Genomic DNA, 16,995 nt, shown 5'->3' with positions numbered 1-16,995 from the left:
AGAATCGGAATCGAATCGATTCTTGAAATTTGAATCGAAACCCAGCCCTACACAACACTGTGTAGCATGTAGTGCGCAACTTGACTTGATGTGCTACACCTAGATATAGTATTCGGTAGGGCATAATTAAATCAGAAGCAAGGATCATCTACTGGAGGGAGGAAATGGTGCAACAGGAGAGCAAATAATTGACAATTTTGTTCTGATTCAAAGAGAAAATTATATTGATAAATTAAAAAGTTCTCTTTGTAGTTTGTTTCAGAAAGATGAGTGACAAATAAGAACAATAGAGAGTTAGTAAATGAAAACAGACATCACCGACTTGTTTCTTTTTAATGATTCAACAGCCTAAAAGCTTCGATTAAATTAGGTGAAGTTCGAAAGTGGAGCTTAAAGTTAAAAATAATTACCACCTAGTTTCATCACATCTATCTTTTTAACGAATCAGTGTTTTTGAACATGTTTGTACATGTACGGTTTAATGACTCAAAGACAATCCGTTGCTGTAACAATGTGATTGTGCACTGAGTGACAGCCTTTCAATGCGCAGAGACGCTGTTTAGTTTTCGCTACATTCGTTACAAAAAATGTCCTTGATTTTTGTGCATGCTATACACATCGTAACACTTATTTATATAGCAACACATAAATATAAAAAACAAAAACAAACAAAAGAAAATTGTAGTTATCCTACCAGTTGATGGTTTCAAATTACAGTTCAAATGGGAAACAGGTCCATGGGCACTGGTTAGCATTTGTGCATGTAATTGCATCCACTAGGCAGGCGATTCACCTTCACAGGATTATTTATGGCACAAAACAGGATACACTTGCCGATCACGTTCACATAGGGAAAAAAAATAGAGAACAAGAAAACGCAGCCTTGGAAAACACAAGGCAAACGTACAATAATTAATTTCTGACTCAACATTTCAGTAACAAATGACATGCACAGCTCAAATGACACATTAATCCAAATTTATTTAACACATCGATTCGACACATAAAACAGTCACTGTCACAACTCATGATACAAAGATGTTAGCTACACGCGGTAGCTTTAGCACACGGCTAACTAGTTCAGCTCGCGCTGTGACTGCGGCCTAGTCAACTCAGCTCATATCAAATCATTTCTGAAATAGATATCTGTCATAAGATAACATATGACAAAAAAAAGTCACTCACCAAAACGAGACTGCATCACATATTCAATTAAAGAAGATTGTTCAATAAAGATTATCACACTATAAATCTTTACTCCGATTTCACCTTTTACACCTTTCTCTGACGACAAGTTGATGCATCCAAAGTTTCCAAGTGCACACAATCACAGTTCCCGATAGATTATGATGATCATTTAGTACAAGGAGTTTCTGAAGAAAGTTTCCGTGCTGCTGTCTCATCTGATCTATTCTGTTCTCTCATCATGCTGACAGCAGCAGCGCCTGCGCGAACAGTGGGCGGGCCTTAAGAATATGCCGCTACTGTTGGCTCTCAGGGGTGGCAGTCACTGCAGCACAATCAGTGATTGGACGAATCGCGTGTTTTTGCCCAGTGGTTTTTACCAGTGCATCAAGTAAATAAAAAAAAATGGATGTAATTGAAAAAATAAATTTGTCCAGAACAGAGCGACAGGACTGAATTTAAACTGTTATAGAAGAGCTAATATACTGAGAATGAACTGGTGAAGGATTGTCTCTCTGCTTTATTTTATAAGAAATATTTCTGTGTCTAGAGTTCCTAATGCGCTGTACTCTCAACTTTTGTATAATAGTACTAGTCATATTTTTTTACACCAGGCATGAATAAAAGGAATGTTTTTTATTTCCTGTTTCGAAAACCACTGGAAACCAACGGACAGTAATGTATAGAGGAATGAAAATATGGAATCATTTACTATTGATATCACACATTTTTATAAGAAAAATTAGTTTTAAAAAAATATTCAAAGGAATATTTAATGGCAAAATATATTAAATTGTTGATTTTGATATTTGGAATGGATGATGGGTTAGTGCGTTTCATTGACTTGACTTTTTATTGTTGTTGATTAAATGTAGTTTTGTATGATTTACTTTTTGGGACCCCAGGAAGAGTAGCCACTGCCTAGAAAGAGGCTAATGGGGATCCAAATAAAGAAATAAACTTATAACATTGATGGAAAATACCATTTACAGCCAATACAGGCAATTTACTGAGGAAAGTTTTTTTGACAGTTATAGCACCACATCTTGCCTGATCTCCACCACTTCAAGTGTCCTCAAAGTGTGCCCATGCATGTCTGTCAAATTTGTTGTAAATATCTCATTTTGTTTTGAAGTTTAGACAGTTCTGTTTATGAGAGAATAAAAATGATCCATGGGTGACAATGATTTAAAAATTTTATTTGTTTATTTATTTTTGTCAGTTCCTATCTTAATTGTGATATTTGGGCGTTATTGTTTAGCTATTGATCTATGTTTTCAAATTTCAAGAAATTTGGACTATCGGTTTCGAAGATAATTGCAAGTTTTTTAAGTGCTTAATGACAATGATACACAAACTATAAGGAGAAACCTGGCATATTTGGTATTGTTGGACTCGGGAAGGATTGAGGATTTCAAAGGACTAACGGTTGGGTGCGTTTATAGCCATTTTCATAAATTTTTTTCCATGTTGTAGCGCCACCAAGTGGCCAATCGTCGCGATTTTTTTCAAGTAATCTCAGATTGAGCTCATAAACACGTTTCCCAAGATTAGCGAAAATATCTCTTTCCATTCACGAGTTATAATTGTTTTAGTAAAAGTGGCCCTGGTGCCATCAAACATTTTGATTTCCCTTAGCGACCGTGAATTTAAATTAAGAATTTTTTTGATGATTATTGATAGTCTCTGTCCAGAGAATATTTCTGCATTGGTTTGGTTTCGATCGGGCAAAAAATCTAGGAGTAATTCGCAAAAGTAGGTTTTTCAAAAAACCTCAATTTACTCAAAATTGGCGCCTGAAGGGCAAGCAAATCCGCCTCGAGCCAAGGATTCCAGCGATATAAGACACTTGAGCCTACGCCTCACGGTTGATGAGTTATGAGCCGTTTCGTACTTTTGCCCGCTGTAGCGCCCCCGTCAGGCCGATCGGGGCGGGCCTTGGTGACGCTGTAGGCGGTGTGAGTACTATCAGCCCCCAAAGTTTCAAGTCTCCACGACTTACGGTTTGGTCTGCCCGATCAGTTTTATGTCTGAATGTTGCATCATGGGAAAATTAACAATTACAATAGGTGTTCAGCACTGAAGTGCTTGAACCCCTAATAAGTGGCTAAAAAAGGGCCACAAAAAGGCCTCTAAAAAAAAAACTATAGGGTCTAGGCGCTTGCCGTCTGCGCTGCTGCGTTCCAAAAACTTTATCCAGCCTTCTAACATGTGCCTCGGAGAGGAAAAAGAACGTTTGTTGCCCTTTTAGCTCATTTGTCATGGAAATGTGGTGCATTTTTTTTTTTACCTTTTAAACTGTGACACCCCCACTGATGGCCCGATCTCCATAAAAGTTTGCACGCTTCTTTAGAATAATATGGCGCATGTGCTCAGCTAATTTGGTGAAGCTCTGCTCTTTTCCCCCCATTTTTCAGTCATTTAAATGTCATTTTGCATAGGGTAATACAGAGGCCTTCTCACCTTTATGACAGTTAAAGCGCCACCAATGGCCCGACGTCCATGAAAGTTTTCAAGCTTCTTCAGGATCACGTGACGCATGCGCATGCCCGATTTTGTGAGCTTGTATGCAAATCAGACAGCAAGATGGCCGCTTTCAGCCATTTCATGTGTTTTTTCCATAGAAATACATCATTTTGACACCCTTTTAACAGTTATAGCGCCACCAAGTGGCCAGTCGCTGCGCCCTTTTTCACGTGACCACAGAATGAGCTCGTACATGCGTGTGCTGAGTTTGGTGCAAAAATCTCGTTCCGTTCACGAGTTATAGCCAATTAAGCAAAATGGGCTCCTCCCACTTCGAACATTTTGGCGGCCCTTAGGGACCGTGAAGCGAAATTTACACTTTTTTTTGCTAATTATTGACAATCAGACTCCAGAGAATCTTGCCGCACTGGTTTGGTTCCGGTCGGGCCAAAAACCTAGGACTAGTTCGCGAAAGTAGGTTTTTGGAAAAACCCCAAATACCCTAAAATTTTCCCAGGGTGACGAGCAAATCCGAGGCATGCATCTGGTCCGCCTCGAGCCAAGGATTCCAGCGATATAAGACACTTGAGCCTACGCCTCACGGTTGATGAGTTATGAGCCGTTTCGTACTTTTGGCCGCTGTAGCGCCCCCGTCAGGCCGATCGGGGCGGGCCTTGGTGACGCTGTAGGCGGTGTGAGTACTATCAGCCCCCAAAGTTTCAAGTCTCCACGACTTACGGTTTGGTCTGCCCGATCAGTTTTATGTCTGAATGTTGCATCATGGGAAAATTAACAATTACAATAGGTGTTCAGCACTGAAGTGCTTGAACCCCTAATAAGTGGCTAAAAAAGGGCCACAAAAAGGCCTCTAAAAAAAAAACTATAGGGTCTAGGCGCTTGCCGTCTGCGCTGCTGCGTTCCAAAAACTTTATCCAGCCTTCTAACATGTGCCTCGGAGAGGAAAAAGAACGTTTGTTGCCCTTTTAGCTCATTTATCATGGAAATGTGGTGCATTTTTTTTTTTACCTTTTAAACTGTGACACCCCCACTGATGGGCCGATCTCCATAAAAGTTTGCACGCTTCTTTAGAATAATATGGCGCATGTGCTCAGCTAATTTGGTGAAGCTCTGCTCTTTTCCCCCCATTTTTCAGTCATTTAAATGTCATTTTGCATAGGGTAATACAGAGGCCTTCTCACCTTTATGACAGTTAAAGCGCCACCAATGGCCCGACGTCCATGAAAGTTTTCAAGCTTCTTCAGGATCACGTGACGCATGCGCATGCCCGATTTTGTGTGCTTGTATGCAAATCAGACAGCAAGATGGCCGCTTTCAGCCATTTCATGTGTTTTTTCCATAGAAATACATCATTTTGACACCCTTTTAACAGTTATAGCGCCACCAAGTGGCCAGTCGCTGCGCCCTTTTTCACGTGACCACAGAATGAGCTCGTACATGCGTGTGCTGAGTTTGGTGCAAAAATCTCGTTCCGTTCACGAGTTATAGCCAATTAAGCAAAATGGGCTCCTCCCACTTCGAACATTTTGGCGGCCCTTAGGGACCGTGAAGCGAAATTTACACTTTTTTTTGATAATTATTGACAATCAGACTCCAGAGAATCTTGCCGCACTGGTTTGGTTCCGGTCGGGCCAAAAACCTAGGACTAGTTCGCGAAAGTAGGTTTTTGGAAAAAACCCAAATACCCTAAAATTTTCCCAGGGTGACGAGCAAATCCGAGGCATGCATCTGGTCCGCCTCGAGCCAAGGATTCCAGCGATATAAGACACTTGAGCCTACGCCTCACGGTTGATGAGTTATGAGCCGTTTCGTACTTTTGGCCGCTGTAGCGCCCCCGTCAGGCCGATCGGGGCGGGCCTTGGTGACGCTGTAGGCGGTGTGAGTACTATCAGCCCCCAAAGTTTCAAGTCTCCACGACTTACGGTTTGGTCTGCCCGATCAGTTTTATGTCTGAATGTTGCATCATGGGAAAATTAACAATTACAATAGGTGTTCAGCACTGAAGTGCTTGAACCCCTAATAAGTGGCTAAAAAAGGGCCACAAAAAGGCCTCTAAAAAAAAAACTATAGGGTCTAGGCGCTTGCCGTCTGCGCTGCTGCGTTCCAAAAACTTTATCCAGCCTTCTAACATGTGCCTCGGAGAGGAAAAAGAACGTTTGTTGCCCTTTTAGCTCATTTATCATGGAAATGTGGTGCATTTTTTTTTTTACCTTTTAAACTGTGACACCCCCACTGATGGCCCGATCTCCATAAAAGTTTGCACGCTTCTTTAGAATAATATGGCGCATGTGCTCAGCTAATTTGGTGAAGCTCTGCTCTTTTCCCCCCATTTTTCAGTCATTTAAATGTCATTTTGCATAGGGTAATACAGAGGCCTTCTCACCTTTATGACAGTTAAAGCGCCACCAATGGCCCGACGTCCATGAAAGTTTTCAAGCTTCTTCAGGATCACGTGACGCATGCGCATGCCCGATTTTGTGAGCTTGTATGCAAATCAGACAGCAAGATGGCCGCTTTCAGCCATTTCATGTGTTTTTTCCATAGAAATACATCATTTTGACACCCTTTTAACAGTTATAGCGCCACCAAGTGGCCAGTCGCTGCGCCCTTTTTCACGTGACCACAGAATGAGCTCGTACATGCGTGTGCTGAGTTTGGTGCAAAAATCTCGTTCCGTTCACGAGTTATAGCCAATTAAGCAAAATGGGCTCCTCCCACTTCGAACATTTTGGCGGCCCTTAGGGACCGTGAAGCGAAATTTACACTTTTTTTTGATAATTATTGACAATCAGACTCCAGAGAATCTTGCCGCACTGGTTTGGTTCCGGTCGGGCCAAAAACCTAGGACTAGTTCGCGAAAGTAGGTTTTTGGAAAAACCCCAAATACCCTAAAATTTTCCCAGGGTGACGAGCAAATCCGAGGCATGCATCTGGTCCGCCTCGAGCCAAGGATTCCAGCGATATAAGACACTTGAGCCTACGCCTCACGGTTGATGAGTTATGAGCCGTTTCATACTTTTGGCCGCTGTAGCGCCCCCGTCAGGCCGATCGGGGCGGGCCTTGGTGACGCTGTAGGCGGTGTGAGTACTATCAGCCCCCAAAGTTTCAAGTCTCCACGACTTACGGTTTGGTCTGCCCGATCAGTTTTATGTCTGAATGTTGCATCATGGGAAAATTAACAATTACAATAGGTGTTCAGCACTGAAGTGCTTGAACCCCTAATAAGTGGCTAAAAAAGGGCCACAAAAAGGCCTCTAAAAAAAAAAACTATAGGGTCTAGGCGCTTGCCGTCTGCGCTGCTGCGTTCCAAAAACTTTATCCAGCCTTCTAACATGTGCCTCGGAGAGGAAAAAGAACGTTTGTTGCCCTTTTAGCTCATTTATCATGGAAATGTGGTGCATTTTTTTTTTTACCTTTTAAACTGTGACACCCCCACTGATGGGCCGATCTCCATAAAAGTTTGCACGCTTCTTTAGAATAATATGGCGCATGTGCTCAGCTAATTTGGTGAAGCTCTGCTCTTTTCCCCCCATTTTTCAGTCATTTAAATGTCATTTTGCATAGGGTAATACAGAGGCCTTCTCACCTTTATGACAGTTAAAGCGCCACCAATGGCCCGACGTCCATGAAAGTTTTCAAGCTTCTTCAGGATCACGTGACGCATGCGCATGCCCGATTTTGTGTGCTTGTATGCAAATCAGACAGCAAGATGGCCGCTTTCAGCCATTTCATGTGTTTTTTCCATAGAAATACATCATTTTGACACCCTTTTAACAGTTATAGCGCCACCAAGTGGCCAGTCGCTGCGCCCTTTTTCACGTGACCACAGAATGAGCTCGTACATGCGTGTGCTGAGTTTGGTGCAAAAATCTCGTTCCGTTCACGAGTTATAGCCAATTAAGCAAAATGGGCTCCTCCCACTTCGAACATTTTGGCGGCCCTTAGGGACCGTGAAGCGAAATTTACACTTTTTTTTGATAATTATTGACAATCAGACTCCAGAGAATCTTGCCGCACTGGTTTGGTTCCGGTCGGGCCAAAAACCTAGGACTAGTTCGCGAAAGTAGGTTTTTGGAAAAACCCCAAATACCCTAAAATTTTCCCAGGGTGACGAGCAAATCCGAGGCATGCATCTGGTCCGCCTCGAGCCAAGGATTCCAGCGATATAAGACACTTGAGCCTACGCCTCACGGTTGATGAGTTATGAGCCGTTTCGTACTTTTGGCCGCTGTAGCGCCCCCGTCAGGCCGATCGGGGCGGGCCTTGGTGACGCTGTAGGCGGTGTGAGTACTATCAGCCCCCAAAGTTTCAAGTCTCCACGACTTACGGTTTGGTCTGCCCGATCAGTTTTATGTCTGAATGTTGCATCATGGGAAAATTAACAATTACAATAGGTGTTCAGCACTGAAGTGCTTGAACCCCTAATAAGTGGCTAAAAAAGGGCCACAAAAAGGCCTCTAAAAAAAAAAACTATAGGGTCTAGGCGCTTGCCGTCTGCGCTGCTGCGTTCCAAAAACTTTATCCAGCCTTCTAACATGTGCCTCGGAGAGGAAAAAGAACGTTTGTTGCCCTTTTAGCTCATTTATCATGGAAATGTGGTGCATTTTTTTTTTTACCTTTTAAACTGTGACACCCCCACTGATGGGCCGATCTCCATAAAAGTTTGCACGCTTCTTTAGAATAATATGGCGCATGTGCTCAGCTAATTTGGTGAAGCTCTGCTCTTTTCCCCCCATTTTTCAGTCATTTAAATGTCATTTTGCATAGGGTAATACAGAGGCCTTCTCACCTTTATGACAGTTAAAGCGCCACCAATGGCCCGACGTCCATGAAAGTTTTCAAGCTTCTTCAGGATCACGTGACGCATGCGCATGCCCGATTTTGTGTGCTTGTATGCAAATCAGACAGCAAGATGGCCGCTTTCAGCCATTTCATGTGTTTTTTCCATAGAAATACATCATTTTGACACCCTTTTAACCTGTTAAGCTTCACCAGTGCGTCGGCGCACTGAAGCGTTTTTTATTTATTTAATTCAAAATTACTATCAGATTTAATGTTATACCTTGACAAACTATACATCATTAAAAAGATATAAGACTCAAGTTTCAGTATTTGACCACTATTGTATTCTGAGAAACTCATAGTGACAGTTATGTCTTAATTTGTGTCAGGAGTTATGAAATGAAAAAATGAGTCGATACCTTTAATATGAATTATGCGTGTCAGCCGCTCCCATTCATAAAAAACTCCCGTGCTGTCGTCATGACAGCGATACACAAAACAACGTCCCTCAGGGCTTTAGCTCAAAAATGTGCAGATTTGGAGAAATATTGATAGATTCTTTTAGATTCACATCATATTTCTATAGACAGGAATAATATTTATTGAATTTATACCCAAATGCGTCAATGTAATCTTTATGAGCGTTTGGTATTCTAATTCACAGTGTTTTCAATTCATACCAATAGGCTGAGGGCGCTATATGCACAGTAATATAGTCCATATATGGCACATGAAGAAGAGCCATGATCATGTGACATTCCAGGAAGCCTCGAACACACACACAGCTAACAGAGATCGGCTGTAATCATGCAGATAAAAGATGTTTTGAAGACAATAAACATGATTGCAATGATATCTGATTTGCCTGTGTTCTTCAAGCCATGCCAGGTATTTTTATAATAATAGATTATATTTATAATGTAATGCTAATCTATATAGACTTCATCATTGTGCATAATACTATCAAATAATATATTTTCTGTCTGATTTTTTTATCTGAAGCTAAATTAGATCACAGAAGATTATTTAAAACATTCAGCTTGAGTTATAAAGTACGTTTTGAACATAAATATGGTTTTAATCTCATATATTGTCGTGTATTGATGGTGTGCTAAGCTAACATGCTAGCTAGCCCTAACTGTTAGTCACATGACATGGTCTTGAAAAACATTTAACTAAATACAGAGTTTTGGGCTTATTATCTTCAGATTTTAAACATAAAATGTTTAGACATGTGGCTTTAGCTGTAGTGCATTTCTAGATTGCTCCAGTGCCAATTTCAATTTTATTTTCATGAGGATGTTTCATAAAAAATAATTTCTAATAACTTTACAAAACTTTGAAGCTATTTATAACAATTTTTGTCATTACGACAATAATTAATTCTACATTTACAATAAACTGCCAGGTGTCAGCTTTCAAACGAGATCATACTTGTGCTTTTAGTACAAAGGGTTCATGAACTGTATCTGTTTTAGTTTGGGTATGTCATTTCTGGGGATTTTTCAAAAGTGGCGTTGCAGCTTAACAGGTTAACAGTTATAGCGCCACCAAGTGGCCAGTCGCTGCGCCCTTTTTCACGTGACCACAGAATGAGCTCGTACATGCGTGTGCTGAGTTTGGTGCAAAAATCTCGTTCCGTTCACGAGTTATAGCCAATTAAGCAAAATGGGCTCCTCCCACTTCGAACATTTTGGCGGCCCTTAGGGACCGTGAAGCGAAATTTACACTTTTTTTTGATAATTATTGACAATCAGACTCCAGAGAATCTTGCCGCACTGGTTTGGTTCCGGTCGGGCCAAAAACCTAGGACTAGTTCGCGAAAGTAGGTTTTTGGAAAAACCCCAAATACCCTAAAATTTTCCCAGGGTGACGAGCAAATCCGAGGCATGCATCTGGTCCGCCTCGAGCCAAGGATTCCAGCGATATAAGACACTTGAGCCTACGCCTCACGGTTGATGAGTTATGAGCCGTTTCGTACTTTTGGCCGCTGTAGCGCCCCCGTCAGGCCGATCGGGGCGGGCCTTGGTGACGCTGTAGGCGGTGTGAGTACTATCAGCCCCCAAAGTTTCAAGTCTCCACGACTTACGGTTTGGTCTGCCCGATCAGTTTTATGTCTGAATGTTGCATCATGGGAAAATTAACAATTACAATAGGTGTTCAGCACTGAAGTGCTTGAACCCCTAATAAGTGGCTAAAAAAGGGCCACAAAAAGGCCTCTAAAAAAAAAACTATAGGGTCTAGGCGCTTGCCGTCTGCGCTGCTGCGTTCCAAAAACTTTATCCAGCCTTCTAACATGTGCCTCGGAGAGGAAAAAGAACGTTTGTTGCCCTTTTAGCTCATTTATCATGGAAATGTGGTGCATTTTTTTTTTTACCTTTTAAACTGTGACACCCCCACTGATGGGCCGATCTCCATAAAAGTTTGCACGCTTCTTTAGAATAATATGGCGCATGTGCTCAGCTAATTTGGTGAAGCTCTGCTCTTTTCCCCCCATTTTTCAGTCATTTAAATGTCATTTTGCAAAGGGTAATACAGAGGCCTTCTCACCTTTATGACAGTTAAAGCGCCACCAATGGCCCGACGTCCATGAAAGTTTTCAAGCTTCTTCAGGATCACGTGACGCATGCGCATGCCCGATTTTGTGTGCTTGTATGCAAATCAGACAGCAAGATGGCCGCTTTCAGCCATTTCATGTGTTTTTTCCATAGAAATACATCATTTTGACACCCTTTTAACAGTTATAGCGCCACCAAGTGGCCAGTCGCTGCGCCCTTTTTCACGTGACCACAGAATGAGCTCGTACATGCGTGTGCTGAGTTTGGTGCAAAAATCTCGTTCCGTTCACGAGTTATAGCCAATTAAGCAAAATGGGCTCCTCCCACTTCGAACATTTTGGCGGCCCTTAGGGACCGTGAAGCGAAATTTACACTTTTTTTTGATAATTATTGACAATCAGACTCCAGAGAATCTTGCCGCACTGGTTTGGTTCCGGTCGGGCCAAAAACCTAGGACTAGTTCGCGAAAGTAGGTTTTTGGAAAAACCCCAAATACCCTAAAATTTTCCCAGGGTGACGAGCAAATCCGAGGCATGCATCTGGTCCGCCTCGAGCCAAGGATTCCAGCGATATAAGACACTTGAGCCTACGCCTCACGGTTGATGAGTTATGAGCCGTTTCGTACTTTTGGCCGCTGTAGCGCCCCCGTCAGGCCGATCGGGGCGGGCCTTGGTGACGCTGTAGGCGGTGTGAGTACTATCAGCCCCCAAAGTTTCAAGTCTCCACGACTTACGGTTTGGTCTGCCCGATCAGTTTTATGTCTGAATGTTGCATCATGGGAAAATTAACAATTACAATAGGTGTTCAGCACTGAAGTGCTTGAACCCCTAATAATAAAAATCAGTACAATTACAATAGGGTTTCAGCACTTCGTGCTTGAACCCCTAATTAAAGCTGCAAGCAGCATTTATCGGGGTTCAAGCAGTTAAGGCCTTTAAGGCCTTAAAGCACAAAAGCTTTAAAATCTATTAAGTTTTATTTAGCAAGCATGTAACCACTGACATAATAGATGGAAAAGACCATTTACAGCCAATACAGGCAATGTAACAGGAAATACATGGTTTTAAAGCTGTTTAACATTTATAGGATTTCTATACATTTCTGCACTGGTTTGGGGCGAAAAACCTAGGACTAGTTAGTAAAAGTACGTTGTTGACAAAATTCAAAATGGTGGAAAATTTATCATGGCGGAAATTAACATTATCTAAATCTCGAAGATCGGATCAGATCGGATCGAATAATGATAATCGATTCAAGATCTTGAGAATCGGAATCGAATCGATTCTTGAAATTTGAATCGAAACCCAGCCCTACACAACACTGTGTAGCATGTAGTGCGCAACTTGACTTGATGTGCTACACCTAGATATAGTATTCGGTAGGGCATAATTAAATCAGAAGCAAGGATCATCTACTGGAGGGAGGATATGGTGCAACAGGAGAGCAAATAGTTGACAATTTTGTTCTGATTCAAAGAGAAAATGATATTGATAAATTAAAAAGTTCTCTTTGTAGTTTGTTTCAGAAAGATGAGTGACAAATAAGAAAAAATAGAGAGTTAGTAAATGAAAACAGACATCACCGACTTGTTTCTTTTTAATGATTCAACAGCCTAAAAGCTTCGATTAAATTAGGTGAAGTTCGAAAGTGGAGCTTAAAGTTAAAAATAATTACCACCTAGTTTCATCACATCTATCTTTTTAACGAATCAGTGTTTTTGAACATGTTTGTACATGTACGGTTTAATGACTCAAAGACAATCCGTTGCTGTAACAATGTGACTGTGCACTGAGTGACAGCCTTTCAATGCGCAGAGACGCTGTTTAGTTTTCGCTACATTCGTTACAAAAAATGTCCTTGATTTTTGTGCATGCTATACACATCGTAACACTTATTTATATAGCAACACATAAATATAAAAAACAAAAACAAACAAAAGAAAATTGTAGTTATCCTACCAGTTGATGGTTTCAAATTACAGTTCAAATGGGAAACAGGTCCATGGGCACTGGTTAGCATTTGTGCATGTAATTGCATCCACTAGGCAGACGATTCACCTTCACAGGATTATTTATGGCACAAAACAGGATACACTTGACGATCACGTTCACATAGGGAAAAAAATAGAGAACAAGAAAACGCAGCCTTGGAAAACACAAGGCAAACGTACAATAATTAATTTCTGACTCAACATTTCAGTAACAAATGACATGCACAGCTCAAATGACACATTAATCCAAATTTATTTAACACATCGATTCGACACTCATAAAACAGTCACTGTCACAACTCATGATACAAAGATGTTAGCTACACGCGGTAGCTTTAGCCCACGGCTAACTAGTTCAGCTCGCGCTGTGACTGCGGCCTAGTCAACTCAGCTCAAATCAAATCATTTCTGAAATAGATATCTGTCATAAGATAACATATGACAAAAAAAAGTCACTCACCAAAACGAGACTGCATCACATATTCAATTTAAGAAGATTGTTCAATAAAGATTATCACACTATAAATCTTACTCCGATTTCACCTTTTACATCTTTCTCTGACGACAAGTTGATGCATCCAAAGTTTCCAAGTGCACACAATCACAGTTCCCGATAGATTATGATGATCATTTAGTACAAGGAGTTTCTGAAGAAAGTTTCCGTGCTGCTGTCTCATCTGATCTATTCTGTTCTCTCATCATGCTGACAGCGGCAGCGCCTGCGCGAACAGTGGGCGGGCCTTAAGAATATGCCGCTACTGTTGGCTCTCAGGGGTGGCAGTCACTGCAGCACAATCAGTGATTGGACGACTCGCGTGTTTTTGCCCAGTGGTTTTTACCAGTGCATCAAGTAAATAAAAAAAATGGATGTAATTGAAAAAAAAAATGTCCAGAACAGAGCGACAGGACTGATTTTAAACTGTTATAGAAGAGCTAATATACTGAGAATGAACTGGTGAAGGATTGTCTCTCTGCTTTATTTTATAAGAAATATTTCTGTGTCTAGAGTTCCTAATGCGCTGTACTCTCAACTTTTGTATAATAGTACTAGTCATATTTTTTTACACCAGGCATGAATAAAAGGAATGTTTTTTATTTCCTGTTTCGAAAACCACTGGAAACCAACGGACTGTAATGTATAGAGGAATGAAAATATGGAATCATTTACCATTGATATCACACATTTTTACAAGAAAAATTAGTTTTAAAAAAATATTTAAAGGAATATTTAATGGCAAAATATATTAAATTGTTGATTTTGATATTTGGAATGGATGATGGGTTAGTGCGTTTCATTGACTTGACTTTTTATTGTTGTTGATTAAATGTAGTTTTGTATGATTTACTTTTTGGGACCCCAGGAAGAGTAGCCACTGCCTAGAAAGAGGCTAATGGGGATCCAAATAAACAAATAAACTTATATCATTGATGGAAAATACCATTTACAGCCAATACAGGCAATTTACTGAGGAAAGTTTTTTTGACAGTTATAGCACCACATCTTGCCTGATCTCCACCACTTTTGTTAAGTGTCCTCAAAGTGTGCCCATGCAGGTCTGTCAAATTTGTTGTAAATATCTCATTTTGTTTTGAAGTTTAGACACTTCTGTTTATGAGAGAATAAAAATGATCCATGGGTGACAATGATTTAAAAATTTTATTTGTTTATTTATTTTTGTCAGTTCCTATCTTAATTGTGACATTTGGGCGTTATTGTTTAGCTATTGATCTATGTTTTCAAATTTCACGAAATTTGGACTAACGGTTTCGAAGATAATTGCAAGTTTTTTAAGTGCTTAATGACAATGATACACAAACTATAAGGAGAAACCTGGAATATTTGGTATTGTTGGACTCGGGAAGGATTGAGGATTTCAAAGGACTAACGGTTGGGTGCGTTTATAGCCATTTTCATAAAGTTTTTTCCATGTTGTAGCGCCACCAAGTGGCCAATCGTCACGATTTTTTTCAAGTAATCTCAGATTGATCTCATAAACACGTTTCCCAAGATTAGCGAAAATATCTCTTTCCGTTCACGAGTTATAATTGTTTTAGTAAAAGTGGCCCTGGTGCCATCAAACTTTTTGATTTCCCTTAGCGACCGTGAATTTAAATTAAGAATTTTTTTGATGATTATTGATAGTATCTGTCCAGAGAATATTTCTGCATTGGTTTGGTTTCGATCGGGCGAAAAATCTAGGAGTAGTTCGCAAAAGTAGGTTTTTGGAAAAACCCCAAATACCCGAAGATTTTCCGGGGTGACGAGCAAATCCGAGGCATGCATCTGGTCCGCCTCGAGCCAAGGATTCCAGCGATATAAGACACTTGAGCCTACGCCTCACGGTTGATGAGTTATGAGCCGTTTCGTACTTTTGCCCGCTGTAGCGCCCCTGTCAGGCCGATCGGGGCGGGCCTTGGTGACGCTGTAGGCGGTGTGAGTACTATCAGCCCCCAAAGTTTCAAGTCTCCACGACTTACGGTTTGGTCTGCCCGATCAGTTTTATGTCTGAATGTTGCATCATGGGAAAATTAACAATTACAATAGGTGTTCAGCACTGAAGTGCTTGAACCCCTAATAAGTGGCTAAAAAAGGGCCACAAAAAGGCCTCTAAAAAAAAAACTATAGGGTCTAGGCACTTGCCGTCTGCGCTGCTGCGTTCCAAAAACTTTATCCAGCCTTCTAACATGTGCCTCGGAGAGGAAAAAGAACGTTTGTTGCCCTTTTAGCTCATTTATCATGGAAATGTGGTGCATTTTTTGTTTTACCTTTTAAACTGTGACACCTCCACTGATGGCCCGATCTCCATAAAAGTTTGCACGCTTCTTTAGAATAATATGGCGCATGTGCTCAGCTAATTTGGTGAAGCTCTGCTCTTTTCCCCCCATTTTTCAGTCATTTAAATGTCATTTTGCATAGGGTAATACAGAGGCCTTCTCACCTTTATGACAGTTAAAGCGCCACCAATGGCCCGACGTCCATGAAAGTTTTCAAGCTTCTTCAGGATCACGTGACGCATGCGCATGCCCGATTTTGTGAGGTTGTATGCAAATCAGACAGCAAGATGGCCGCTTTCAGCCATTTCATGTGTTTTTTCCATAGAAATACATCATTTTGACACCCTTTTAACAGTTATAGCGCCACCAAGTGGCCAGTCGCTGCGCCCTTTTTCACGTGACCACAGAATGAGCTCGTACATGCGTGTGCTGAGTTTGGTGCAAAAATCTCGTTCCGTTCACGAGTTATAGCCAATTAAGCAAAATGGGCTCCTCCCACTTCGAACATTTTGGCGGCCCTTAGGGACCGTGAAGCGAAATTTACACTTTTTTTTGATAATTATTGACAGTCAGACTCCAGAGAATCTTGCCGCACTGGTTTGGTTCCGGTCGGGCCAAAAGCCTAGGACTAGTTCGCGAAAGTAGGTTTTTGGAAAAACCCCAAATACCCGAAGATTTTCCGGGGTGACGAGCAAATCCGAGGCATGCATCTGGTCCGCCTCGAGCCAAGGATTCCAGCGATATAAGACACTTGAGCCTACGCCTCACGGTTGATGAGTTATGAGCCGTTTCGTACTTTTGCCCGCTGTAGCGCCCCCGTCAGGCCGATCGGGGCGGGCCTTGGTGACGCTGTAGGCGGTGTGAGTACTATCAGCCCCCAAAGTTTCAAGTCTCCACGACTTACGGTTTGGTCTGCCCGATCAGTTTTATGTCTGAATGTTGCATCATGGGAAAATTAACAATTACAATAGGTGTTCAGCACTGAAGTGCTTGAACCCCTAATAAAAATCAGGACGATTACAATAGGGTTTCAGCACTTCGTGCTTGAACCCCTAAAAATCAGCACAATTACAATAGGGTTTCAGCACTTCGTGCTTGAACCCCTAACTAATAATAATAAAAATCAGCACAATTACAATAGGGTTTCAGCACTTCGTGCTTGAACCCCTAAAAATCCTTACAATTACAATAGGGTTTCAGCACTTCGTGCTTGAACCCCTA

The 16,995-nt window shown here is 41.3% G+C and overlaps 1 protein-coding gene across 1 annotated transcript in view; it reads right to left on the bottom strand.

The window, feature by feature from the left end:
* The window catches only part of dnajb14 (DnaJ heat shock protein family (Hsp40) member B14), a 293,393-nt gene that overhangs the window by 203,579 nt on the left and 72,819 nt on the right, over positions 1–16,995 (bottom strand). The window lies entirely within an intron of this gene.

The sequence above is a fragment of the Scardinius erythrophthalmus genome (assembly GCF_964197995.2).
Source record: "Scardinius erythrophthalmus genome assembly, contig: HAP1_SCAFFOLD_56, whole genome shotgun sequence".
NCBI lineage: Eukaryota > Metazoa > Chordata > Actinopteri > Cypriniformes > Leuciscidae > Scardinius > Scardinius erythrophthalmus.
The sequence above is the reverse complement of the archived record's forward strand: the minus strand, read 5'-3'. Positions and strand labels throughout refer to the sequence as shown.